Raw genomic sequence first — 26,980 nt, 5'->3', positions numbered from 1 at the left:
AGGGGTGCCATTGCAAATGGCTGAGCAAAAGCTGGAGTGACTAGAGTAGACATCCCCACAAGTATGACAAATCCCATAGGTGACGCAACACAACGAGATGGAGACACTCCATTGGTACCTCCACAACAACCACTTGAGCCACGCGCTCTCGAATATGCACACAAGAGCGAGGAATAGCACCTGTATCCCGAGCTGACCACGGAATCATTGTATCCACGTCTCCACAACATCCCCCAGAACCACTCCCTCCATCCCGGCCCAAGTCTGGAGTGTCGACCTCATCTACTGGAAACTAAAGCATCAGAGCGCACGGAAGTAGATCTAACAGAACAGCCTGATGATATCCGAGAGACAACTCCTAGTTGTCTATATCTCTGAATCAAGCCATCTGATCTAGAGATATACATGTGAACATCTCCCCTGTAGCTTCTCGTCACTCATCCCTTGACTCATTGTGTGGATCCAAATATCCACAAAGGTCACTTGCATGGACAAAATTTGATGTTAGCATAATCAATATAAATGAAGTAAAGCACAATCATATAAAACTTCAAAAAATGATCTTACTTAAAACACATATATTATGTACCCTTATAAGCGATTTGTCAATGAATTGAGTAGGTGGATACTCCAAGTATGAAGTACCCTATGGTCCCATGTCAATCTCCTGACACAACTCCGTATACACTAGAAGCTCGATAGACATGTTATCACAAAAGGATGAGTCGACCTCGTTCTTAAAAAATTCTTAGACTCTTGTATTTCCATCATTGTTATCCAATTCTAACTCCTCTACATGCTTCAAGCTTTCGACGGCCTCTACCCTTGCAATATCAATCCCTCTATTTGCATACTATCCTCATCTACGCTAGGAACATTGCTTTGATCATATACTCTCGCACTTCGGAGACCTGAAGGTTTGGACTATATCGTTACCTTTGGACTACATCTCCTTGAGAATTCCCACTCCTCAGTTGAGACCTTCGTCACTTCGCGAGATGCTATGCTCAAAGCTCCATGCAACTATCGCATTGACATAAACCATGGCACCTCCTCCATGCTCTCAGGATATCAAATTAGTCGATGGCGTGCACTACATCGAAATTCAGATCGCGTTTCTTTCCGATCTTTCCTCGCGCTTGCTCATATCTAGCAAGCCATGTCTCCATGGAGGCATAGTGCAATATACAAAAACCATTCACTTTTTCCTCCATTATAGCATTCATTCTTCTTTTCACCCCATTTTCAACCACCACATCTCTAGTCAGTCTATCATCGTCCTTCAACGACCATAGCATGCTGTTGTCTGAATCGACCGTTGGTAGCCACTTTGAAATATGCACTAACGCCTCTCATATACCAACCAACCTTTAGAGCCATGCTACCTTCTAGCAGAGCTCGTTGTCGCGCAAAGCCTTTCAAGGTTTTCATAAAGCACTCCAAGAAGAACATCCATCACATATGGACAGGTTCAGCAATCTACACTTCATCTACAAGATGCATCAAAAGGTGGGTTTGTATCATGAGCATACTGGTGTGCAAGTACTTTTCAAAGAGGCAGAGTGTCTCCACTGCTTTGTGCCTTACGGATTCAATAGAGGATGTCTTGATCTCCTTCTGTGAGATCCATTACATTAAATTTGACAACCTATAAATCGCCCTGCGTATTTCTGGAGTAAGCCATCCTACGATCGTGATCGGTAGTACAAACTGCCATAAATGAAGAAGCATTACAAACAATAATTATACTCTAAATAGTAAAATATGCATGCCACTTACAATCCATTCGTAGTACAAAAATAACATATCTTATGCCAATCATGGGATTTTAGCCCTGATAATTGGTCATCTTTAGAAAATATGAACCTGAGAGAATGCATCATACTCGCCGTCGGAGTACGGACAGACTTGATAATTTACTTTACAAAGCGCTCTTTTTTAGTGGACAAAACCCAAGGAGCATGATGTAGATGCAAGCGACCATCAGCACTCGACTATGGCCAAGTGCCTCCATCTTGCCTACCTCCTTCAAATCCAATAGTGCCCCTGCAATGTCTCTCTTTACTGTGATGTGGTCCCATAGTAAGCTGCCCACATTCTTGAAAATATGCATGGGATCCAACAAGTGGTTGATTTGTAAGTGAATCCAATACGTCAACTCATAGAAAATTGAGAACCGTCGCATTTCATTTGGATGTGACTCCGTGTGGACCATTTTTTACTTGTACCAGATTTGGGCGTTCATTCGTGCTGGAGGTCGTCCAAGAAAACCTTCCCTCATTTCATGATCCTCTGGCAAGAAAGCGGCGTGTCCTTGATATATTATCTTCTTCATGGTTCGTGACCTTCGAGAGTCTAACTATGGCCCACACAATGGACATGCATGATAACTTGAGGTAATTATACCTATCCCAACGCCTCTATCCAATGAATACAAACTTGAACGAGCTATGATAGATATTACCAACGAGAATGAAAGTCTACTTACCTGAGTACTCTCCGAATCTCGAAAATTCATGCATGGTCCACATGAGAAATGGCTCGAATATTGGCAGATCGTCAACCATCACGCTTGCTCATATCTTCCAGGGTGACCCCCTCCTCCCACAAAATCTTAAGCTCATTGACTAATGGATGAAGATACATGTCTATATTCTTGACTTTATAGTGGGCATGAATAAGCAAGCTAAGGATGAGGTGTTCTTTCTTTGTAGAAAGCCATGGAGGGATGTTGTAGTTAACAAGGACTACATGCCACATACTGTAAGAAGTTGAGTGTAGACCGAATGGGTCCATGCCATCCATAGCATGACCGAGCCAAAGATTCCTTGGCTCTTGAGCAAAGTAAAGTCAATGTGGCTCCATGCACATGAATCCATTGATATTTGTTGGACTTCATCTGTGGATGTATTTTTCGCATGCCATGTTATCAAGCTCGCCATGTCGGATGTACAAAACATGTGATGTATATAGGAGATAAGCAAAAAGTGTCTAAGAACTTTTTGATGGATGGTTTGAAATTGCAAGTCCTTTGATACCTGTGAGCACCACACTTTGGACATGTCTCCATAGTCTCATATTCTCCTCAAAATAGTATGCAATCGTTGACACATGTACGGATGCTCTTGTAGTACATACCAAGCTTTCGTAAAACATGTCGCGCATCATCTCACGAGACTTAAGCATGGTATTTGCGAGTGGTAATATATGATACTTTAGTAATCTGAAAAAAAAATCGTAAAATACCTTGAAAAAGCATGATTTTTTTTTATGATGGTGCCGAAAAGAAATCAACAAAGCATACGTAGAATGTACATACATAACTCGGTCACACTCGCATCGCTCCACCCATACTTTTCTTACACAGTTAGGAGTGTAAGAAATGTCTTTGAGAAAGATACTCAGTACCATTGGACGAGTAATCCGTAAGGCTTCTTTGCATGCCTATATGGCTGCAATATACTCAGGTTTAGTGGTAGAAAATGTTACACTTTTTTGCAAGTGAGACATCCATGAGATTGTATCACCATACAAGATAAAACCCATCATGTGGTTGTGACTTTCTATTATCTACATTCCCTACATAGTCTACATCTCTTGTATCACTCAAGTACCTTACTATACCTTTAACTACTTCTCCATGCTTCTTGCTAAGATTGGACATGTACTTATCTACTCCTTTCACTACAAAGAAAATGTCCAAGAAAGTGGCAATCATAGCATATATGAGACTGCCACACATGATGAATATTGAACTTTGCCCATTTCAGCCCTCTCTAATTGGATTTGGAACAACCGTTAGCATTAAGTTTCATATATAGAGGAGATATAATGGTATGGATGATTCCTCTCTAAGTGGATCAGATGTCTCGATATCCATGGGCATCAATGCATCGATCATTGCCTCCATCTCAAGCTCCAAGATTATAGAAAATTCTGGAAGGTTGCATGTCTCCTCTAGTATTGATGGTATAGATTGGGTAGTATCTTCCAAGTGGTGGATTGGCTTAGACACTCCATCCATCGCATGCACACGAACTTTTCTAAATAGCCGCAAAGGGTGCACTTCTCCTTGGGATGAGACGTCATCTCCCTGCAATAAATTGTACGGCCACATCCAATGTTTTTGTATATGATATTCAATTAGTTTGTGAATACAATGCATTATTGATATACATTTTTCTTACCATTTGCTCAAAATCCAAGATTGCCTGATCAATGATCTTTGATTGAAACTCGCGGAAGCGTCGTACGTGTTCCATAGACAATCGACGTTTTTGTCTAATTACAAACTTACATTAAGAGTAAGGATACGGAACACAGTGATTAAGATACGCCTCGCGATCTTGAACATCATGGCCTTCATCCTTTTCCATTTTGTCTACATTACGACAAAAAAATTATTTTTTAATATTTTTTTTTCTTTCTTGAATTATTTGAGAAGGGATTTCTACTCTTATAACTCAACAAAATTAACATACGTAAAGTCTCCACCTGCCTACGGACAAGCTTACAGTATGTAAAGTCTAATATCCTATAATATGCATGGGGACGAGGGAGTAGCTACCCTATGTCGGAGTGTTTCCCGTCCCGTGCTATTGCACATGACCACTACTACTACTAGTACTCGCCTTCTCGAACACACCAAAGGTGCAGCTTTAATAAAACCTCTCTCTCTCTCTATACTACCTCCAGCACCACCACCACCACTACTACTCACCTTCCTAAAGCATCAAACACACCCAAGGTGCACCTTTAACAAAACATCTCTTTCTCTCTCTCTCTCTCTCTCTCTCTCTTTCTCTCTCTCTCCTACTACTACTACTACAACAAAAAAAAACAAGAAAGAAGAAATTAAAGAACTACTACTACTACTAATACCACCACTACTACTGCTACTACCACTACAAATAAGAAAATAAGAAATTAAAGAACTACTACTACTACTACTACAATAACAAAAAACAAGAAATTAAAGAAATACTACTACTACTACTACTACTACCACTACAAAAAAGAAAAGAAGAAATTAAAGAACTATTACTACTACTACTACAAAAAAAAAAGAAATTAAAAAATTACTACCACTACCACTAGTACTAGTACTACAAACAAGAAAAGAAGAAATTAAAGAACTACTACTACTACTACCACCACCACTACTACTACTACTACTACACTACAAATAGGAAAACAAGAAATTAAAGAACTACTACTACTACTACTACTACCACCACCACCACCACCAACAAGAAAAGAAGAAATTAAAGAACTACTACTACTACTACTACTACTACTACTACTACTATCATTGCAAATAAGAAAGAAGAAATTAAAGAACTACTACTCCTCCTCCTCCTCCTCCTCCTACTACTACAAACAAGAAAAGAAGAAATTAAAGAACAAGATCTTACCCTCTCTTGCTCTTACGTGAAAAGTGCCGCGCTCGAGTTTCGGCTCGCTTTTTTTCATCTAAGTACTGTCGCTATTTGTGACAATGACGAAAATAGCGATGCCACTAATTGCATCAGAAATGGCCATCGCTATTCTCCTATATCCTTGTAGTGAGAATGACTATCACATCCCAAATCTCGAACATACAAGTATAGCATATTGACATCATTCCATATTGTTTCATTTTAATTCAAAACCTAGACTAGTTTAGGAACAACATAAATACAGGTCATCTCAATACTTAGAGATTCCAAACCAGACATAGACAGGAAGATCGTGTCCCTGGGACTTAGTAGTTTGTCATAATAGTTATCCCTTTTGAGCGTGGTTTAGCCTCCAACCTCCAATCACTAAGTTCAAATGCTTTCATTATACTCATTTGTATGTCTTAGAAGTGTTGATTACAACCTCAATACTTATCCACAGGCTTGGAGTGAACATATTGGCCTATTAATTAACAAAAGAAAATGAAATTTTGGAAAGCTTGTGGGATTACAAGAAGTTAACTAGGTATGATGGTAATACAAGAAAGCATCTCTTTGTATGATTAATTAATATTTCTTGTACAATTGAAGCTTATCAAAAGAAAGGCATGTCACAAGATATGCCACACAATCAAATAAAAAATTTTTGAACCTCCAAAATCTCTCTAACAAGTATGAACTACTAATACAAACCAAAATCACAAACATTTATAAACCAATGAATCAAAATGAAAGAGAATTGTGAATATGTATTGATATTACAACTATGTTTAAAGTTGCAAATCCAATTGTACACAGTGGCATATAATAATTGCACTCCAATGTCTGATTGGCACGTGCCTCAAATATTATGCCGGGTTATTTGCAAAACATCAGGCCGCCATCGCAGCAAGGTTGTAGCTATTATAGGTCATCGCCTTCAATCAAATCTCCTAGACAACTGGATATTATCCGTCAGCTACACATGAAGGCAACACCCTAATCAAATATCCATTCTCCTACTCATACACATGCCAAAGCTGCAGCTGTAGATGGCTTCTTTCCTATTTCTTTTCCAAATTATGTCATAGCATGTACTTCTTTTTTCTTCTTCTTCTTCTTCTTCTCCTCTCTCTCTCCTATGTTCTCTCTCTCTCCCTCCCATATTTCAGTTTGATGCTACGAGAATATTGCAAACCCTAGGCCAAACAAGAAACCTTATCACATTAGTCATTTTTCTTAAGATTTGAATAAAGGATTCTCAACACTTGTTGTTCGTCACCTTCAAGTATATGTACCCCCTACAAAATGATAAAGGGATGAACAACTGTGTAATGAAATGTATAAAGAGACCATGTGTTGCTACCTCATAAATGGTCACCGACTAAAAAAGGTAAGTATATTCTCAAGTTCTGTGTGCGCATGAGAGAGACTCTGTGTAAGAGAGATTCTAGGTGTGTGCATGTGTGCGTTTTGTGTTAGTGAGTTGGGAAATTTTAAAATTAACAACTTTAAGTTTTTACAGCCATACCAATAGGTGGAACATTACAATGTTTTCACTAGTCTAGTTATCCTTGTGGAAGATGAGTCAACTTTTACGTAGAATGTGACTCTTCTTGATATTGTGGAAGCCCAAAAGACCTTGGGAGGAAATCCACTTTAGGGAACACCTCGTATGAAGCATCTAAGTAAGGGTATCTAAATTCTACCTCGTCAAATCGGATGGTGTCCTCTACAAACAAGGGTGAGAAGGGCATGATTAATCCCTTCTCCCATAGAAATAAATTCTTATCTCTACAAACATATGAAATCTGCCTATTTGTAGACTAGACTTTTCATCTTGAAGCTAAGACTCTACATCCAAAAGATTGACAACCCAAATATCACAACTTTCTAATACAAACTAACTACATGAACACTATTAACATATGTACGCAAAATAACTTTTCAATTAATGTGGTCATCTATTTCTTCTGTCCATCCTTCTTTCATCCATTAAAATAGTCTTAGATGCTTCCATAGCCATTGTCCCCCTTAAAGCACTTCCCATTTTAGAAATGTGAGTATCATATGCATTCTCAAAACCCTACATGTAGGACATACTATGCATAATATTTTCAGTTTTTATAGATTATGCCTTCAAATCTTCAAAGGTTCAAACAATGATGTTATTACCCTATATTCCTCTCTTTAAGTGTATAGACTCAAGAAGTTGGTCCTTTCAAGGCACATATTATAGATATGCATATGTATTATATAGTCCACCAGTACAAGGACAAGACATATTGGATCCTTAGCATGAGCAGTTGCATCCACACATGCACAAAGAGAGAGATCCACTTGAAATTTACAGGAAGGTAGTCATGTTTCTACTATCCAACGACCTAGAGTTTATATACACATCTCTCACATGTGCACACAACTTGAGGAGAGATGCTATTGTTAATGACAAAAAAATCTACAATGCATTCTTTTCATGTTTCTACTTTTCTTTCCATTGTCATAGACCCCATTTGAAAAAGAAAAAAAGATTTAAAAAACCACACACAAACACATCAAACCCCTCACCTCAAAAACACGTTTATTTGATGTATAACATTACATGTACACTTATGCAGATCTTATATAATCATATTAAGGAGGTTTCAAAGAGTAAAATAAATAAAAAGAGAGCAATCCAGCAAGTTTGTGGTGGGTTTGTTGCGTTTGAGAACACACACACACACACACATACACACACATATATATATATATATAGACTTGATGCGCCAAAGATAGCTTTTGATGAAAGTAAAACATGATGCATTGGGCATGTAGGTAAAGGACATGATATTGATTCAAGTCTCAAGATGCATTTTATATCATCATAAAGCCTTATAATTCCTTTATTTTTTTGTACATGGTTTGTAATCAACTATACATGTTCTTTTAAGCAATTATACATGGTGTTCTATTTCGCAAGGTGGGCTTGAGAAACTATTGTGTGGTGGTTAAGTTGGGCGAGTTGGACTTGGCAACACAAGCTTCTTTTTTCTAAGGTTATTTAAGATGTTTGGATTAGGTTTCCTATAGCTTTGTCCCACTTAAGATTTAAATTCAACCTTAGTGAGCACCCAACCTTGTAATTGCCACATTAGCCCAGATGGCCACTTACACCATTCATTGTGCCATTGTCTGATGGCATACTCTTTCTTTTAGCTAACTCAATTGTGTTTTCATGCGTAGTACACATCTTTCATAGAAGTGTATCATGAATTGTTAGAAGTTTTGGTTTTTTACTATACAAAAAGACATTTTAATTATCACATGTGAATCTTCCTCTCGAGATTGTTTGGTTTTGCACTCCATTACAATCAGAGTGAAGTTATATTTATTATGTACTTACAAAAATGTGAAATGAGTGACGTCTAGCCTCATGATGTCATGATGTTGCGCATCCACCACTCTGAACATGAGGGTGGAGTTTTTCGCCAGGAATTTGAACTCATTAGTCAGCTGACATATGATTTTTGATGCTGAGAAGTCCTTAAAAATAGACAAAAATTACAAAATTCAGGGAAAAAATAGACTTCGTCGAAGGCGACGGTAGCAATTAGTACGATTTTAAGTGGCAAGTCCCTAAAGCGCTAGTGCTAATTTTCATGGAAAATCAAATGATGGCGGATGGCCGAGCTGTAGTTTTCCTAGATGCAAAACAACGTCAGGAATCCAAGGCAAGTCTCAGATCTCAATTCCGAGGTTGTTTGATTCTCCATTTAATCCCCGCAAGGTTTGGGGTTGTGATGTGGCTACTGGATCTGGAAGTTGAGAAGAGGGTGACAGGGCCTAGCTTTGTAGATTTTGATGCCATGGAACCACTAATCCAGACGGATCTCGAATCTGATGTCGTTTGCCCCTCCAAAAGTGAAAAAACCACTTGTCGGAAGTGTGAAAGCAAAAGTCATGAACTAGATAATTTGGGTTTTAAGCTTAAGCTCTATTTAAGAGCTTAAAAGAAGCTCACGAAATGAAACATTGTTGGGGGGGAGCGTCAATTTTTGGCGACCCATTTTTTATCATTTTTTGATCGGTCTAAGGCAGGAGGAATCCTCTTGGCCCTGAGATGCTTCTATCCTTCGCCCTCCATCGCCATAAAGGGATCAAGGAATGATGCATTGAGAAAAGAGATAAAAAACCATTCTTTCTCTCTCCTCCCTCTCTCTCCTGCATAGAGGCAATTCATATGCAAGAAATCAAGAAGAAGAGGGGCTGAAGGATGCTTGTCCGATTGTCATCGAATTGCTTCAAGATGAAGAGGAGGATGAGGAAAGAGGTTCAGCACTGAAGAATCGTTGCTAGTCGGTCCGTGGGCTGCCCAGAATAATTATTAAAAAACCTCCAACACGCAAGACACATGGTATGCTCCAATTTTATGAAGAACTTTGCTTGTTTTTGTTATTTCATGGTCCAAATGTTGTTCATATGTGATGAATTTTTGTTTAAACCTTGTTTGCATCATGTTTGAAGGGTAACTACAAAAATGCAGAACCTGTGATAATTTAGAGCCGTTATTAATTCTTTAAAACTCGCAAAATGTCATTTTTAATCGAAATTAGTGGTTCTTTCCGATTTTGAGTTGGGAAAAAAGAATGGAAATGGGATAAAATCGGAGAGAATGTTAAGATTCAGTCCAAATAATGAGGCAACACAAATAAATAAAAAAATAGCTATTTTTCATGAATAATAAATAGCAAAAAATAGCAAAAAATAGAGAAAATTGAAGTTTTCGCGCTTAAAAAATTAAAAAAATAAGATTTATGTGTGTGAATGTTTGGCGAGGTTAAAGCATGAGGTCCAAACTCATTTTGGCCTCGTCCTTTGTGTTATAGTACGTGTTTATTGGTTTTTACATATAAAAATGACACGAAATAATCATTTACACCTATGCAACGCAGCAACACCTAAACAGTGAGGGGGGAATGAAGTTTGTGAGAGGATCTAATTGCTGAAAAGATACACATTCTGATTTTCCTCTTTGTGCATAGCATTTAGGGATCATTCCATAATTAAATATAGGCGACTAGTAGCACAGAAGTTCCGGTGCTAGTCCTTAAAGCAGCGCAGCACGCGTAACGCTTAGTTAAAATTCATAAAAGGGCTGTTTTTCGCACCTCACATGGCTGTTTTTTTAAAATCATAAAATGGTTGTGCATAATTGTCATACACCTTGCATCAAGCATGCCACATGGTATCTCTTGGGATGCATTGCAATTGATTGAGAAACTTTGACTAACGCTGAGAGGACATGAAACCTAAGTCATGGGTGGGCGCTTCCATTGGGGAAAGTTTTGTGAGGCAAATCAAAATCTTCTGGAGCGCTGAATTATGAAAGAGTGGAGTTTGTGCGTTATGTTTTATATGTTGGAGAAACGCATCTTGGGGCCAATCCCCGAGGTGTAGGAGAGTCGAAGTGGAGCCGCGACAATCAGTCGAGAGGTGCTTCCCTATGTGTGTATTACGAGGCATTATGCCTATATGTTATGGGATATTCCTCTAAGGAGAAGGGAAGATGAAAGTTGGACTACATATTGGATATAAATGCAAAATCATCATAAGTATTTAGTGCAAAGTGAGACTTAGATGGTTTTGGCCCGTGAGGTCGTGTGGTGGGGTTGTCTGTCGTATTCATGAGGTCTGGCTAGTGCCATAGCTAGTGCCGGCCCATTTTAGGTCCCATTAGTGGTACGTTTGTCGAGGGCCACCAACAAGTGGTGGTTCTCGAATCTAGGGTTTTTAGGGACCAAATTGTTAGTTTATGTCCTCTGACAAGGACCATCAAGCCGAAATACAAAAAGCAGAATGTGCTGAGAGGGCTAGATGGTGGTTGGAGATCGTAAGATGCTATTCTCCTCAAAGGAGCAGCCCGTTACGCATAAGTGGCAGTGGTTCTAGTAACCTAGGTGTTACGAGTAGCTCTTCAAGTGTAAGTGGAAGTCTTGATACTTCCCTATTTCCAGTTAATCAACCCACAACAAGTGGGGGTGTAGTGTTACCTACACAAACTCCTGTTGTTAATCCGGTTGTAGCCATGGCACAACCTATCGCAATTCTAGCAGGTACACCGGATTTACCGGCATTAGGAGCACTGCTGCCAATTTTTCATGGGTTAGCAGAAGAAGATGGAGAACTCCACATTAAGGAGTTTCAAACACTCATGTTCAACTATCGAATCCAAGACGAAGGACACCTAATGATGTTCTTCAACATGACGTTAAAAGGAAGAGCAATAGTGTGGTATCACAGTCTAGAAGCCAGAACCATAACTAGCAGTGCCCAATTCTTTACGACTTTCCGTAGGGAGTTTGCCCCTGAGAAGGGTGGGCAATATTGGTTGCATGTTCTGAATGTAACACGCCAAGAGGCAAATGAGAATGTCTAGGCATATGCCAAGAAACTAAAGCAAGTTCTTCGCAAACTTAACGCTTATATTCCTATTCCACCGGTTGCACAGTTGCAATATTTCCTACATGGATTGGATTTTAATATCCAGGTGCAGCTGAGTAGCATTTCTTTGGCCAATATTGACACTTCCATTACCCAAGCAGAAGGAGTAGAGTCGCGCTTGCAAGCAACTTATGCAGCAAGGATAAATTGGAATGGTAATAATTTGGCCTTGAATAATTGTAACGTGTTCGCTCGTCCGTTTGTGGGACACATCTTAGCAGCCCACCGGGAAGAGAGTCTAGAAAGCGCCGCTTGGCACTCACAAGGAATGTCACAAGGTTTGCGATCTAGGTCTTCCCGAGTCTGCCCCCAGTGGAAGTGTTCAACCGTTCCCACTTAGGATCGACTTGAAGTTAGGGTTCCTTTCCTATCAGCAAAGTCTGTAGGAAGTAGCTAGCGTCGAGCTCCAGATGACCCACTTTGAGTAGGAACAACAGAGTTGAAGCAGATTTATGCTACGCTTGGTTCATGGAGAATGGAAACGAGAGGGATGCGAAGCTCAACCTCTCTATCCATAAGGCATAGTCCCATTCCGTTCCCCTAAAACAACATAGATCGGGCTTCTGACTCTACTGACTCTAGGGTCTTCACAGTATCGTTTCCATGTCTTTTGAGAAAAGTTCCCAGCTAACTGGGACCACCCTTTCGTAGGACGGACCCAAGTCATGTCCACCGACCGCACTTTCCTCAATTTTCTTAGTTATCTAATTACCTACCACATTATGTTAGGGCCAAGCAGACAGTCGGAGGTAACTGAACCTGCCTCTCCCTCTAGGCTTTTAACCTGAAGCATTAAGTGTTTTGCCTTGAGTTAGTTTCTTGAGCAAAAAAGTTCAAACAATGTATCTAAGTGTACAATCACGATCATCTCAAAGGTCATTTGTACGACCAATTGATAAGGTGTGATTTCTTTTTTCTGGATGCTCCCAGCATTCCATCCTGGATCGTTCGCGACTTGACAAGATCCCAAAGACTTGGCAAGCTAGGTTTCTTGCTTCCCCTTTATCTTCGAGTTAGGGTTTGTACCCTGTCGACCCTAATTATCCTTACCTTAGGTCTCCTGGTAAAAATAGGTCATGGACAACCCTGTTGTCCTTGGTTGGTCAACTTGCTGGTTATCTCCTAGAACCCTTGAAGTACTTGTGTACCCTTATCTTTGATCTTAATTGATCAAGATTGTCTATCCCCTTGATGATGGTTGGTCAAGATGGTTCTGTTTAGAACAGTCCTACTCCATCTTAAGTATAATCTTCTTAAGCCCTCTTAATAATACTCACAGGCACTTAAGCTTTTATCTATCCCTCTTGAGGTCACCAAGGACTTTGACATGGGATTCATGGATCTCAGTCCCTTTTGGTAGATTACAAACAATGTTGAATATTCCCAACAACTTTAAGGCACGCAACGTAATGCCATGCCTTCATTTCAATACTTACAATTTTGATATAATTCCATGCGTTATTTTATGCCACACATGTGAAGGTATTTTCTATGCATGCAATCTTAACATTATCCTCTGTGTAATTATTTACACGGTCTATACCTTCTTGAATGATCTAACTCTATGTGATCATTGTATGAGTCTAGCTGCACTTTAATCTTTTCTGTAGATTGTTACATGTACCTTAGAATCCATCTTGCGATATGGAGATGCACTTTGTTTCTTTCAATGTTCTCTGAAATGCATTTTAAGCAAGAACTTGTGCAAGGACTAATGCACTTTATGCAAGAATTTTTGGTAATTCACGATGCAGTTTGTAATCAATTTCACCTACTATGATACCATCTTACAATGGAAATTTTATTGCTCATTACATACATCACAACTAAGTTCATACCATGCAATCTAATGTGATGCATGTGAATATGATTTTTAATAATAGAGTAACCTCGGTTTGGAGCGATGCCGTGATCCCAGTGGTATTGATGCCTGATGAACCATTCGCGGTTGCAGTGCCACCTTGTTTCGAACCTCCATCCACGCTTGCAAGGTTTCCGGCCATCTTTGTAGAACCACGCTTCGGGGCCATACTCGAAGATGCGTGTACGAGACGTAGAAATTCCCGCACTCTCCTATGCAAAGTTCTTGCCGCCTCTCCTTGAGTGGAGGAAGAGATTGAAGGGGGAGGGGCGTATCTTCAGGAACTCTTCTTCTTCTTCTTCTCTCTCTCCTCCTCTTCTTCTTCTTCTTCTACTCTTCTTCTCCTTCTCTCTCTCCTCTTCTTCATCTTCTTCTCCTTTTTCTTCTCTCTGCTTCTTCTTCTTCTTCTCCTTCTCTCTCTCCCTCTTCTTCTTCTTCTTCTTCTTCTCCTTCTTCTTCTTCTCTTCTTCTCCTCTCTCTCTCTCTCTTCTTCTTCTTCTTCTTCTTCTTCTTCGTCTTCTTCTTCTTCCTCTCTTCTTCTCCTTCTCTCTCTCTCTTCTTCTTCTTCTTCTCTTCTTCTCCTTCTCTCTCTCTGCTCTTCTTCTTCTCCTTTTCTCCTTCTCTCTCTCTCTTCTTCTTCTTCTTCTTCTTCTCTTCTCCTTCTTACTCTCCCTCTTCTCTGTCTCTCTCTCTCTCTCTCTCTCTCTCTCTCTCTATGGGAGCTTTCGCTCAACCGCCAAGACCCACGGACCGCTTATTGTTTCAAGCATTCCAAGCGAGCTCTAATGGCTATCTCTCACCTAGCTGACGCGCCGTCGATCCTACGAGTGCAGTGAGCTTACCTCAATGCCGATATGAGTTGCCTCTTCTCTTGCACACGCCGGTAGCTCCACGATCCTAGATGCAAGCTCAAGCATCCTCAAGCCTCCTCCACCTCCAAGCTCCATCCTCCATAGCCGTGCGTGCAAGAAGAGAGAAGAGAAGAGAAGAAGAGAAGAGGAGATGGTGAGGAGCTTCACCCTCTTGATCCCTCACTCTCACACACTCACTCCCTCACACTCTCACACTCCCTCTCTCAAGAGCACACACAAGCAAGAAGATGGGAAGGAGAGAAGAAGAGGAATACTCTTGTTGCCTCACACCAAAGAATGATCTCTTATTCACTTTTTGAACTTTATATATACAAACCCTAAAATCCCATAGGCACCCATTCCCTTTTTTACATGACCGGCCATTGTGGTAAGGTCCTTTTTCCATTTCCCTCTTCTAGCCTTATGGCTCTAGCCTATGCCCATCTAATATTTTACAATCGGCACAAGAGGGAGCCTAGCGCTCTTTTGCAAGAGTTTTTCGAGTTTTTTGAGGCACCTTTTTATTTAAAGCTGCGCTTTTTGCCCCGGTTCATCTTTAGAGGCCGCCTGCTTCTCTTTGCTCTTTTTCCATCTTCCTTTTGCTTTTTCCTTCATTTTTCCGCCATCTCAACTTGGGGTTAACACACACACACTCTCTCTCCTTCTTCTTCTCCTTCTTCTTCTTCTCTTCTTCTCCTTCTCTCTCTCTCCCTTCTTCTTCTTCTTCTTCTTATTCTCTTCTTCTCCTTCTCTCTCTCTCCCTCTTCTTCTTCTTCTTCTTCTCTTCTTCTCCTTGTCTCTCTCCCTCTTCTTCTCTCTTCTCTCTCTCTCTCTCTCTCTCTCTCTCTCTCTCTCTCTCTCTCTCTCTCACACACACACACACATAGCTAGGGGGGGCGCGTTGCTGACCAGGATGATAGGGGGCCGCTGCTTGCTAACACGGAGGGGGGCGTTGTCCGTTCAGACCACAGGGAGGGGGGGCGTTGTGCCTCAGCCCCACGAGGGGCTTTTATAGAGGGGGAGGGAGGAGGTGGCTTATGAGGGGGGGGAAGATGGCCGTCTAGCGGCCGCCACCCCTCCCACCTAGGGGACTGCATGCCCCCCTCTCCTTCATTACTCACACACACTCTCTCTCTTTCCGCCATGCAGTCGGCAGGGGAAGAGAGAGGGAGTAAAAAAATTTTAAAAAATTAAAAAAAAATTAAAGGGAGGGTTCTCATGGGGGGGCAGGCACGGGGGGCACGTGGGGAGAATATTACATCCTCTCCCCCTTAGAGGAATCAAGATGTCCTCATCTCGAGAAGGCTAGGGGAAGACAACCACTAATGGGGCTTACGACCTGTGGGTTAAGACCCACCATGCATCCGCTCCGCTACTCTTAATGTTTCAAGTAGTGCACTCATATTATTCGAATTAACCATAGGTACAAGAGTAGGATTTTTTTCTCAATTGTGTTACATGTCGATTAAGCTTCTAGGAATTTTAGTCCTCCTAATAAGGTTTAGTGGGCTCTAGGTCTTCGTCTTCATCTGATTCGTCTATATATCCATAGACTGCAACTTTGTAGCTTCGTTTTCTTAGAGGCTCAATGTCTTCTAGACTTAGATCAGGGCAGTCTGCTTGGATGTGTCCTAGCTCATTACAATGGAAGCATTGATGGTAGGGACATCTCCTACAGATGTGCCCTATCTCTCCGCACGTATGGCATCTCTTAGCATGATCTCCATAGCCATCTTTGCTAAAATTTCCCGATTTAAGTTCTTGGATGATTGGATTCGCTCGGAGTAATGCGTCTTGCAAGTCCGTTGGACGCATTGCTTCAAGTCGGTGGTTCAAAGGAGTATTCAGGCCATTGCAAAACTTGGATACTTGCTGTGCAATATCCATAGGTGGTGCATATTTTAGTAGGATTATAAACTTTGAGTAGTAAGCTTCCAGGGTTAATTCCAGCTACTTGAGCTTGAAGAATTCATTCATCTTCAAGGTTTGGTAGGTTGGCGGAAGGTCTCGTCCGCGTACATCATCTTTCAATTGAGTCCACGTAACAGCCACTTCAAAAATACCTTGATCTTTGCACCATTGCTTCCACCATAGCCGAGCCTGGCCAACTAACTTCAGTTTTCCAATCATTAGTTGATTCATGGAGGCAGTTCCCGAAGCAGAGAAATAGTCATTCATCATCTCAATCCATATTTCTGCTTCTGCTGCGACGTCTAACCCTTCTCCATCAAACTTGGGTGCCTTAATTTGCTTGAGGAGAAATTTCTTCTCTTGCATCCTCAGCATGTTGGTGCATTGTGTTCGTGCTAGTGGAAAGGGGAGGTGGGTCTAACTGCAGGTGAGCCTGGGGGATGTCCCACACTTGAGGATCCCATTTGTGCCAAGGGGGATGCGGTGCTAGTGGCTTAGGGTGACAGGTCTAACCCGAGGTGAGTGTTACCTCCCTGCGTGTGTCCTTCCCTTGATGTGCCCTGAGTGTGAAGAAGTGGGGGAGCAAAAAGGGCTAGGGGGTTAGGAGCGGAGGCAACCGATGGAAGCCACCGGACACTCCTAACATAAGGACCCCTAGGTGCAGTGATCGTGCTTTTGTGGTGCTAAGTGGTTCTGCACATGTGAGTTTTTCCGTCCATTCAGTGTGGAATGGCATTTGTGCTTTTCTTTTTTTCTGTTCTTTTCTTTTCTTCTTCTTCTCCTTTTTTGTTTGGGATACATTTAGGGATAGTATTACATCAGGAATATGACAGCCAAGGCTAATTCTCATCATCTGAATGAGGGGCGGAAGAAGGGCGGATGGATTTGTGCAAAAATTGGTGGCTTTGCATGTACCCCTTCAGGTTCATGAGGACGTGCAGAGAGGTGGTGGAAAGGAAGGGGTGATTACACCTAGTGAATTGGCTATCACTCATATCCTCTAGGAGAGCTAGGAAAAAGGAAGGTAGTAGGCTAGCTCTCATCATTAAGTGGGCCATAGCACAGCTATCAATAGCATTGGGATCAAAAAAGAGGGGAGGCAAGCCATTTTCCTGCGGTGTCGGATCTTGCTTGAGTAGGAGCTTAAGAAGCCTATGGTAATTACACGTAGTTATGAAAGCGGGATCGGGACAGGAGGAGAATTCCACGAGGAAGCGCATCATGGAGTCAGTTAGGCTTCCAAAATAAAAAAGTAGAGCATCCTTCGAAGGAGGTGGCGTTGGAATTGTAGATGATGGGGAAGTCATGCCTCCCATGGAGGGTGGCGACAAAATCCACGCCTACCCTACAAGGATACGCCATGAATGTGGGGTCATTCCTCTCGTAGGGTAGGCTGTTGCAAAATGCCATCCTGGCAAGCATGTTAGTATTGCGTATTCACCTTCTCCAGAAGGGTTGGCAGTTCTAGCCCCTTACGGTGTGTGGCACTTCGTACACTTTGTCTTGCCAAAATTTTGCTTCCTCCGTGCCCCACAGAGTGGGGGTCTTTTCCCTATCTTCCAACCATTTTTGGCCCAATCGGTTGCCAGCCGCGATCACCTCCTCCATTACTTTGATCGGCAGGACCCTTCTCAAGCTGTCAGGCATAAGGAAGCTGAAAGAGAAAGGGTCCTTTTTGATTTCCTGCCGTTCCCAGTGTGAGAAATGCGGGATCTAGAGCATGGCATAACCGGAAGCTATGGAGGATGGAAAGAGAAGTGTAGACTCATGATGGAATGGACACTGTTTGTTACACAAGTGAATTAGGTTCCAAGATTGAGACTTGGACTCATAAACACAATCTTGTGTATGTGGACAATGACATTGACACTTTACTGAAATGAAAAAAGTACTATCATTCCATTAAGAAAGGAAGCAAGTACAATGCTTTATAGGAAAGTAGGAAACTGCAGTAAGCACCATTGTGCATATGGGATAAGTTAGCCTGCATGTCCTTGACCCTGAGACTCCATACAAAGAGGCTGTTTGAGTGTGATTGCTGATTCTCAACACCCCTCCTCAATCACAACTAGGAAAGGCACAGAGTGTGTAGAGGCTGTAATGAGAACCACCTGCAAAGTGTGGGCATACCACAGACATGGCAAAACACCAGAGGCTGTTGCAGAAAAAGCTAAGTGTGGGTACCATAAACATGGTGGACATCCAGAGGCTGTAACAGGGGCCTCACAAAGTGTACAGGGACTATAATGCCAAGTTACATAAGGAGTTTACAAAGCTTATGGCAGGAAACATTAGGGCAAGGAAAATACAAGGCTATTAAAACAGTCTATCAGAATTATGAGAGTACAAGGACTGGTAAGTCTTGTCCTTCCGATCCTGGTGGTCTTCATCTTCATCTTCTTCCTTTGCTCCATTTTCTTCTTCTTCTTTGACTGCGACTAGATAGGACTTTTGGGATCTCTTTCTTGCGTGGCAGAACTTCTCGGTGTGTCCGGTCCTTTTGCAGAAGTCACAAAAGAGCTGATCCTTCTTGCCTTTGTACCTGTTGCCAACATATAATGCATGCTCATCTCTAGAGGTACTTGGTTCTTCTTTGGTTTTTAGCTTCTTTTCTTCTTCTAACAGTGATGCCTGGATATCAACAAGTTCAGGATTTGACATGTTGATTAAAGTTGTTGATACGTTATTATATTCAGGAGGCAAGCTCTTAAGTAGAACACCGATGCAAACATCTTCATCCATTTTAATGTTGATTCCTGCAAGTTGGGTTAGGAGTCCTTCCATGTAATTAAGATGTGTGGCAAGTGATGTGCTTGACTTCATTTCAAGCCTGAAGAACTCAATCAGGAGACCATACTTTGATGATTTAGATTGTGCACCGAACAGGGTGTCAAGTCTTTTCCATGTATCCTGTGAGGTCTCACAGTTATCCACATGATGGATATAACCGTCGTCTAGCTCCAGTTTGATAATGGCCTGAGCTCTGTCATCATTCTTTTGCCAAGTAGTTGCAAGGTCCGCGTCCCGAGGTTTTTTTTCTTTGCCATTTGTGATGGCCCAGAGACCCTTCTTCATCAGGATGAGCTTGATGCGGGTTTGCCAAGTGTGGAATCCGACTCCTTTGAATCGAGCATTTGGAGAGTCTTTGCCCATGTTAGATTTACGAGAACAGTAGCAAATAAACTTCAGACTTTATTAGATTTGAGCAACAGAAGAATTGATTGAGAGACACAAGTGCTAAAAAGCACTAACTGAGTGTCAATGAATACCAAATCTGCAAAAGTCTTTTACTCCAAGTGATCTTCCCCTTCTTGATTTGATGCTGATGCCTTCAGATCTGAGTGACAGTACTTTAACGAACTTCAGAGAGTATTGCTCAGTGATTAAAATCAGTGTTGATAACTTCAGTGAGAGAAACAGTGAAAAAATGTCAAGATTTTGAAGCTTTTGGCTATGGTGGAATTAGGGTTTCTGAGACAGGGGCCTGGTTTTTTGCTGATTGCAGGAGCTACAGTGGATCATTTTCAAAACTTTTTATATGCCTAGGAAGCTGATTTCATGGGCTACAAAAGCCCTATCATAATCGTCAAAATCGTGGACAGTATGCAGCACGCAGGAGCCGCGAACAGAATCGGTGCAGTCTGGGGCAGCGACGTCGAATTTGTGCAATGCCAGAGCTGTAGCTTGCCAATGTGGTTGTTTGTTGTGCCAGATGAAGCGTCTTGAGCAGAGGAACAATTCCCTAGAAGAAATCGTGGGCTGAAATGGCCTGGTTGAAGAGTTATGGAAGCTCCAAGCAAGGTAGGTCCTGTCTGGCTATGGCAGACACAGAGCAGAGATTGGGGATTTTCACAATACTGAGCTCCAGATGGTCCAATGTCCTGGATTGATGTGATACAGGGAAGCTTTGTGAGTTGGGGAATACTTTTCCAGAAGGAAGCTCCAAGAGATTTGACCTGTGGAGTGAGATATAAGCAGCTCAATCTGACAGGGTGCTGCTGGCTATGGCTGCCATGGAAGCTTCAGTGAGAGTAGAGTTGGGAGATGAAGTCATGAGCTGACATTGAGCTAGACTGAGGTTGAAAGGAATCAAGAGAGGCTAGACAAGCAATGCCATGCCCAACTGGGCTCTGATACCATGTGAGAAATGCGGGATCTAGAGCATGGCATAACCGGAAGCTATGGAGGATGGAAAGAGAAGTGTAGACTCATGATGGAATGGACACTATTTGTTACACAAGTGAATTAGGTTCCAAGATTGAGACTTGGACTCATAAACACAATCTTGTGTATGTGGACAATGACATTGACACTTTACTGAAATGAAAAAAGTACTATCATTCCATTAAGAAAGGAAGCAAGTACAATGCTTTATAGGAAAGTAGGAAACTGCAGTAAGCACCATTGTGCATATGGGATAAGTTAGCATGCATGTCCTTGACCCTGAGACTCCATACAAAGAGGCTGTTTGAGTGTGATTGCTGATTCTCAACACCCATACCACTAGCTCTGCATGGAATTGCGTTGGGAGGTCATCGGGGCATGGTGGGAGGGTTGCGGATGGCCGCATGACTGGCTTGGCCTGCAGCCGCCTTCTGGCTTCTTCCACCAACTTTTTCCTTCATTCCTTGAATATGGCTTATCTATCGAGGGGCGGGTCAAGTGGTTGTTGTTCCTGAATGTGCGGCGAGGATCACATCTTCTCTGAATCTGTTCATGCCGACTTCGAGTTTGGCTTCCTCCCCCTGCTGGATTCCCTGTGGTGCTCTCTCTTCAAATCCTAGGGCATCCACTTTCTGGGGGGTTAGGCCGGCCAGCAGCAGTAGGTATTTCTGTTGCTCGTCTAGGCTCAGCCTAGCCTCCACTGGTTGGGGTGGCATTTGCAGTCCTGCTGCGTGTAGGGCTCTACGTGCAATGCTGAGCTTTCTTTGTGCCACCTCCAATGGCTCTCCCTCCTCTCGGCAGGTAGTGTCTATGATGGTGTCAAGGAAGGATTTTTGTTGGGCACTGAAGGCCACTTGGGTGGCTTCTGCCTTGCTCTCTGCAATGATCTTTTCCTTTTCTACCAGAGCAAGGCGCCATGCCAGTGTCTTCACCCTCTTTTCATTATGCACCACCCACTCCTCTACTTTCTTGTTCATTTCCTCCATGCTCTCCCCTTTCTTCAGGGTCAGTATCATGAGCCTTTGCTCTTGGTCCTCCAATTCCCTGATCAGCCTCTCCTGTTCTTCTCTTTCAGAGTTCAATTGATCGGTTAGGCGCTCGATCTCTTCTTGCTGCTCCTCCATGTCTTGCTTTCTTTTCTCATCCCTAGGGTTGAGTTCAGCCATGAGCTCTTCAACTTTAGCAGTTTTTGTAATGTGCTCCTGGTATTGCATTATCAAGAGCTTATGTTCTCTTTGCATCTTCACCAACTCCTGTGTTTCATTCTCGAGCTGCTGCCTCCAGTGCTCTTCTTTGTCATCCTTAGCCTTTATTTCCTGCTTGAGATCTGCAATCTCCCTTTGTTGCATGGCTATCATCCTTGTTTTGTCAAGGTGGAAGGTGGCTATTGATTCCTTCTCAGCTACCAACTCAGCCACCGCTACCTAGCATTTCTCCTTAGCTCTCTCCAACTACGAGAGTAGCTCGACGACGTATTTGTCATAATTAGCTGGCGGCGTCATCGTTGTTTGGATGGGTGTTGTTGAGGCCTCAGCCTTTTGTTGTTTAGGATTTTGCCTAGACTCTGCATTTGTGGCCGGGGCTACTTTTGCCCCGTAGTCGTAGTTTCAGTGCTCGTCCCCTGGGCTATCTCCTTGTTAATGAAATACTGCATCCGTGCCACAAGATTTGATACGTCTGTACTGGTGGGGATGCTGGGAGTGATGGTGGTTGGCTCAGTGGGAGGCACCAATAGAGTAGGAATTGGGTGGATTGGGGCCTTGCCCTTGCCCTCAGTGGACAGCGGGCGGCATAGTCTCCGGCACCTGTGTGCTTGACCTAGGCCTTTCTTCTCTATGTGGGCTCAAACTCCCCACTTCATCAGCTCTGCATTGTTGTTCGATGGACCGACGTGTAGCTTCAACCAGGTCCTCTTTCTCCTTCCTTCTTAGTTCTTTCTCTTCGTCATCAGTCTTTCTTTGCCTTTCCTCTTCTGTTTTTCTCTGCTCTTCCTTCTTTTTCTCTTTTTCTTCCTTTTTCTTTCTTTTTCTCTCCTCTGTCTCTTGCTTTGATGCCTTCTTAGCCTTCTGTAATTGCTCCTTTTCCTTTTCTTCTTCCCATTTTTTCTTCTTCTCCCTCTCCTTGGCCTCCCTAAGGGAGTCTCTCTTGGCCTTCTCTAAGTCCTCTTTCTCTTTCCTGCAGCCCTCGTCATCCTTTTTCTTTTTCTTTTGCACTGCCTTCTTCTTGGTCTCCTTGACTTTCTTTTTGCTTTTCTGTTCCTCCCCTTCTTCCTCGGTCTCAGTCCTATCACTGGACCTCTCCTGGTGTTGATGAGGAGGTGATCTGTCGGGTGTTTTCCCCTCCCCCTCTTCTACCTCCTATGCCTCCTTCACGGCCTCCTGGATAAGCACCGTTAAGACACCTCCATACCCGATGTAAGAGGCCTTGGATGAAGCTTTCTTCCTCTCTGTAGCCTTGGAGGCTGGAGACCCTCCACTTGCTGGCACACTTCCTAAAGCCAATGCTTTGGTTGCCTGGTCGATAGTTTTTCGTACATACCCGTTCCAATCAACTTCGTCCGGAGTGTGGGTCGCTATGTTCTCCAACACACGCACGCTAATTCGATGCATCAGGGAGTTGTAGCTCTGGCTGGAGAAGAGGACATGTACTAGCTTTGCTTGCAGCCTAGCTTCTGCGTCGGGGATGTCTAGGATGCTGATGCCGTCATTGGTGAGCACCTCCTCTTTTTTCATTTTCAGCATCGCATAGACATCCCTATTCTGCTTTCTCTCCATCTTTGGCTCCAATCCCAATGCCTTCTCCACTAAGGCTGGGTCTAGACGGACCTGCACTTGCTTGGCACTTTCTCCTCTACTCACCGTCACTATGCCGCATTCTTGGTCTGGGTCATATGATCTGAGAAACTCTACACACTTTAGGTGGTCCGGCTCTTGTGAGAATTTTTCAAGGTACTTGTTGAGGTTACATTGCTCGACCACCCTCCTAGCTGCTTCCTCCCTAGCCACCACAACTTCTATGTTACGAACAGTTTGAAACTTAAGCTGGCCGAAGGCGCAGTTTTCTAGGTAGATGCGATATTGCTCTCTTTCCTTGTCTGTGAAGACGGGAGTCGGTGGGCGCGATCTTGCTGTGACATCTTTTGTTCCTGTCATAAACAATAATTTTCATTAGTTCTTGTGGCATAATAATTTGGTGAAAAAGAAAAACTCTATGCTTTTGAATGAATTCATTAAGATCCAATGTAGTTGTCCTTTTCCTACCCCATCCATTTTTCATAATATATGTCTATGTGTTTCACTGACTTTGATTTGATTTACTGACTCTGATTTGATTCACCTTACCCCCTACCCTTCCAGCTTGAGAAGAATCCTTCCTAGGATTTAGGGTCAGAAGGTTAAGGGATTTTGGCATGGGGGTGTAGGGGTTACTTGTGAAGGAGCCAGGTATAGAAATTGGGATTGTATTCCAAATGAGCTTCGCAGTCCATGTCAGAGGGTTTAATCCCCACTTGGGTGATGTATGTGAGGACATCTGTTAGGAAGTCACCTGAGTTGACTCAGCTAGCAATGTGTAACTCCTCATCGGTTAACAAGCGGTCGAGGTAGGGGTGTCCTTTGATGTGTTCTTCTATAGGACGGCCCTGAAGAGTGGTTAACACTAGATATGAGGTTGGAATGACATATGTGGGGTCGTACTCTGCTGTTTTGATAGCGCAACGCTGCTCAGCGTTGGTCATTATTCAGCATCCTTCAACTTTCCATTGCAACCTAAGAGTGTACCAATGCCTTAAGAACTGGGATTCCATCTCAGCAAGTCTTGACAGCTCTGCAACTTCTTGGTTAGTGATGGCAGAAGTGGTTCATTGATCATACGACGTGATGAGGCATTGTTTGATTGCTTGCTCTTTGGAGATCTCTGTGCTAAGCAATTCAGTAGGTAGCAGAGGTAGCGGCTTTTGCGAACGCGAATTCAAACGTTTCCCAAGAATAGGGCATCATTTGAACTTCGGTTGCGAAGGATTCGTCCAATAGGCCTAAGTCTAGGCTATCATAGCTCAGAGCTAGCGACACAAAAGTGGCATCCAGTCGCTTAATGCAATCCACCATGTCGTTCCTAAGTCCTGTGGCGGGTGGTTGGGGTTTTGTAGGACTTGAGTCTTTGGCGATGAAAAGTTGCGGTTATGAGTGTCCTTGAGCTTGCGATTGGGTCGCTAGGACTATGGTTGGGTTAGTAGCAGCCTCAAGTGATGGCCTGCTACTTTCAGGATGGATTTGGAAAGTCAGGTCGACTCTGGCGGGAGATGAATCTTGTGGCGGTGGTTGTCACTTGGGTCGATAGGCTTGGGCGACTCCCTTGGGTTCACGCGTGAATGAACTTGATGGTTGCGGGTCAGGGAAGCTCTGCGGCTTGTGGTTTTGAGGTTGTACGGTTTTTGGGATGACCAAGCTTGAGACTAGCGTACGAGTGGTGCCTTTGGCTGTGTGGGCCTAAGGTATCCATAGCCAAGTGTTTCCCTCATAGTAGCCCTGTGCATGCAAGAGGGCTTTGGGGACTCATCTTTGACTGATTATGCATCTATTCCTGTAACTGCGTTTGGGCCACCTAGGTTTAGAGTTTCAAGTCTTATGAGGATAGGAGCGTCGACTTCAAGGCGACTGTTGCAGCTGTTTAGGCATCAATTGAAGGGGAGGCTATGGGGCCTTAGCTTTGGTTGCTATGGGTTGTGGTCTATGAAATTCAGGGAGTGGCAGCCGCGCACTACCCCCCTTCTTAGACTTGACTACATATGTTTCTATCGGTGGCTTTATGGCCCGGGATGAGGTCACGCAGCCCTTGCTAAAAGCTGTAATAATGCCAACATTGCCTATTGCGAGGTGGATGCGCTGCGACTCGTAATCAACATTGTAGTGGGTCTGCTTTTTGAAAATTCGCCCCAGTAGTGACTCTGTGCCTGCGTTTTTAGCATTTGGAAACACGTAAAAAATCATTGGAACAGTCTCACTTGATAGAAACGGCTGCTTTGCACTTGCCGAGTAGTGCGTAGGAATGGGTCCCATATGGGCTTAATTTCGCATTAGTGGGCTGAAGTTGTGGTCTGCCAAGTTGAGTCCAATGATCATGGGTTAAGACATTGAAGTCTGCTCCCTCGTCGATCAAGGCATTGAAAGCACATGTTTGTTTTGCCGTGACTGTAATATTGAGGTATGCGGGTTCTACGGCTTCCTCATCCTCGTCGTCGATTTCAGTGATTGTGGCTACTCGTACGTTGATAGGCGGTTCTAAAATCAGTGGCTCATGCAAAGGGTGCGTAGGAGGGTAGTACTTCTTGACACAACTGCCATTGAAAAAGCCTATCCCTTCACCATCTAGGGTCTCAAGTTCGACATTGCCTGTTCGGCTGATCGCACAAACTTTGAAGGGTCCAAGACCTCAAAATTTCATTTTTTGCTTATGCCCCTTAATTGAGTAGAGGAGCACTAAGTCACCCTATTCGAACTCGTGCTACTTGATGTGCTAGTCAAACCAGATCTTGCGTTGGGCTTTCTCATAGATCAGCATATGGGTGGCTAGAAGACGAGTCTCCGAGAGGTGTTCGAGTTCAACTAGGCATTGTGTCCATGCCTCCTTCCCTTCCCATCATTCTTGAAGCGCTATTCTTAGGCTAGGAATGAAGAATTCTAATGGTAGAATCACTTCTGTTCCATGTGTTAACCTAAAGGGGGTTTGACCGCCGACAACCGTTTTATAAGCTGTGCGGTAAGCCCACAAAGCTGCCATCAGCTTGTTGTCCCACTCGCTCCATGAAGCAGAGACAACCTTGGTTAGGACATTAACAAGAATCTTATTCGTTGATTCGGCCTGGCCGTTTGCTTGAGGATAGTATGGCGAGGATTTGCGATGGTGGATGATGAGGAAGGTGGACAGAAGATGCACAATCACTTCATTGATGAAGTGCGTGCCTTGGTCACTGACCAATTCGATGGGGCAGCCGAATCGTGAAATCACTTGCTCCCATAAGAACTTAGCAGTCGTTCTAGCATCGTTTTTTCGTGTCGCTCTCGCTTTTGTCCATTTCGTGAGGTAATCGGTGGCCACAATGATGTACTTGGCCTGTGAATACTGTGCTGCAGGACTAATGGGTCCAATGAAATCAATTTTCCATTTTTTGAAGGGTTGTCGAGCAATAATTGGGGTTAATTCCATTTGATCCTTGCGAATCGGAACCTTCACCCATTGTCACTTGTCACAGTGCTCGCCAAATCGTGCTACGTCATGCAGAAAAGCGTGGGCCA

The sequence above is a fragment of the Lygodium microphyllum genome, chromosome 18 (assembly GCF_053477565.2).
Source record: "Lygodium microphyllum isolate KBCC chromosome 18, Lygodium_microphyllum_v1.1.10, whole genome shotgun sequence".
Taxonomy (NCBI): Eukaryota; Viridiplantae; Streptophyta; class Polypodiopsida; order Schizaeales; family Lygodiaceae; genus Lygodium; species Lygodium microphyllum.
The sequence above is the reverse complement of the archived record's forward strand: the minus strand, read 5'-3'. Positions refer to the sequence as shown.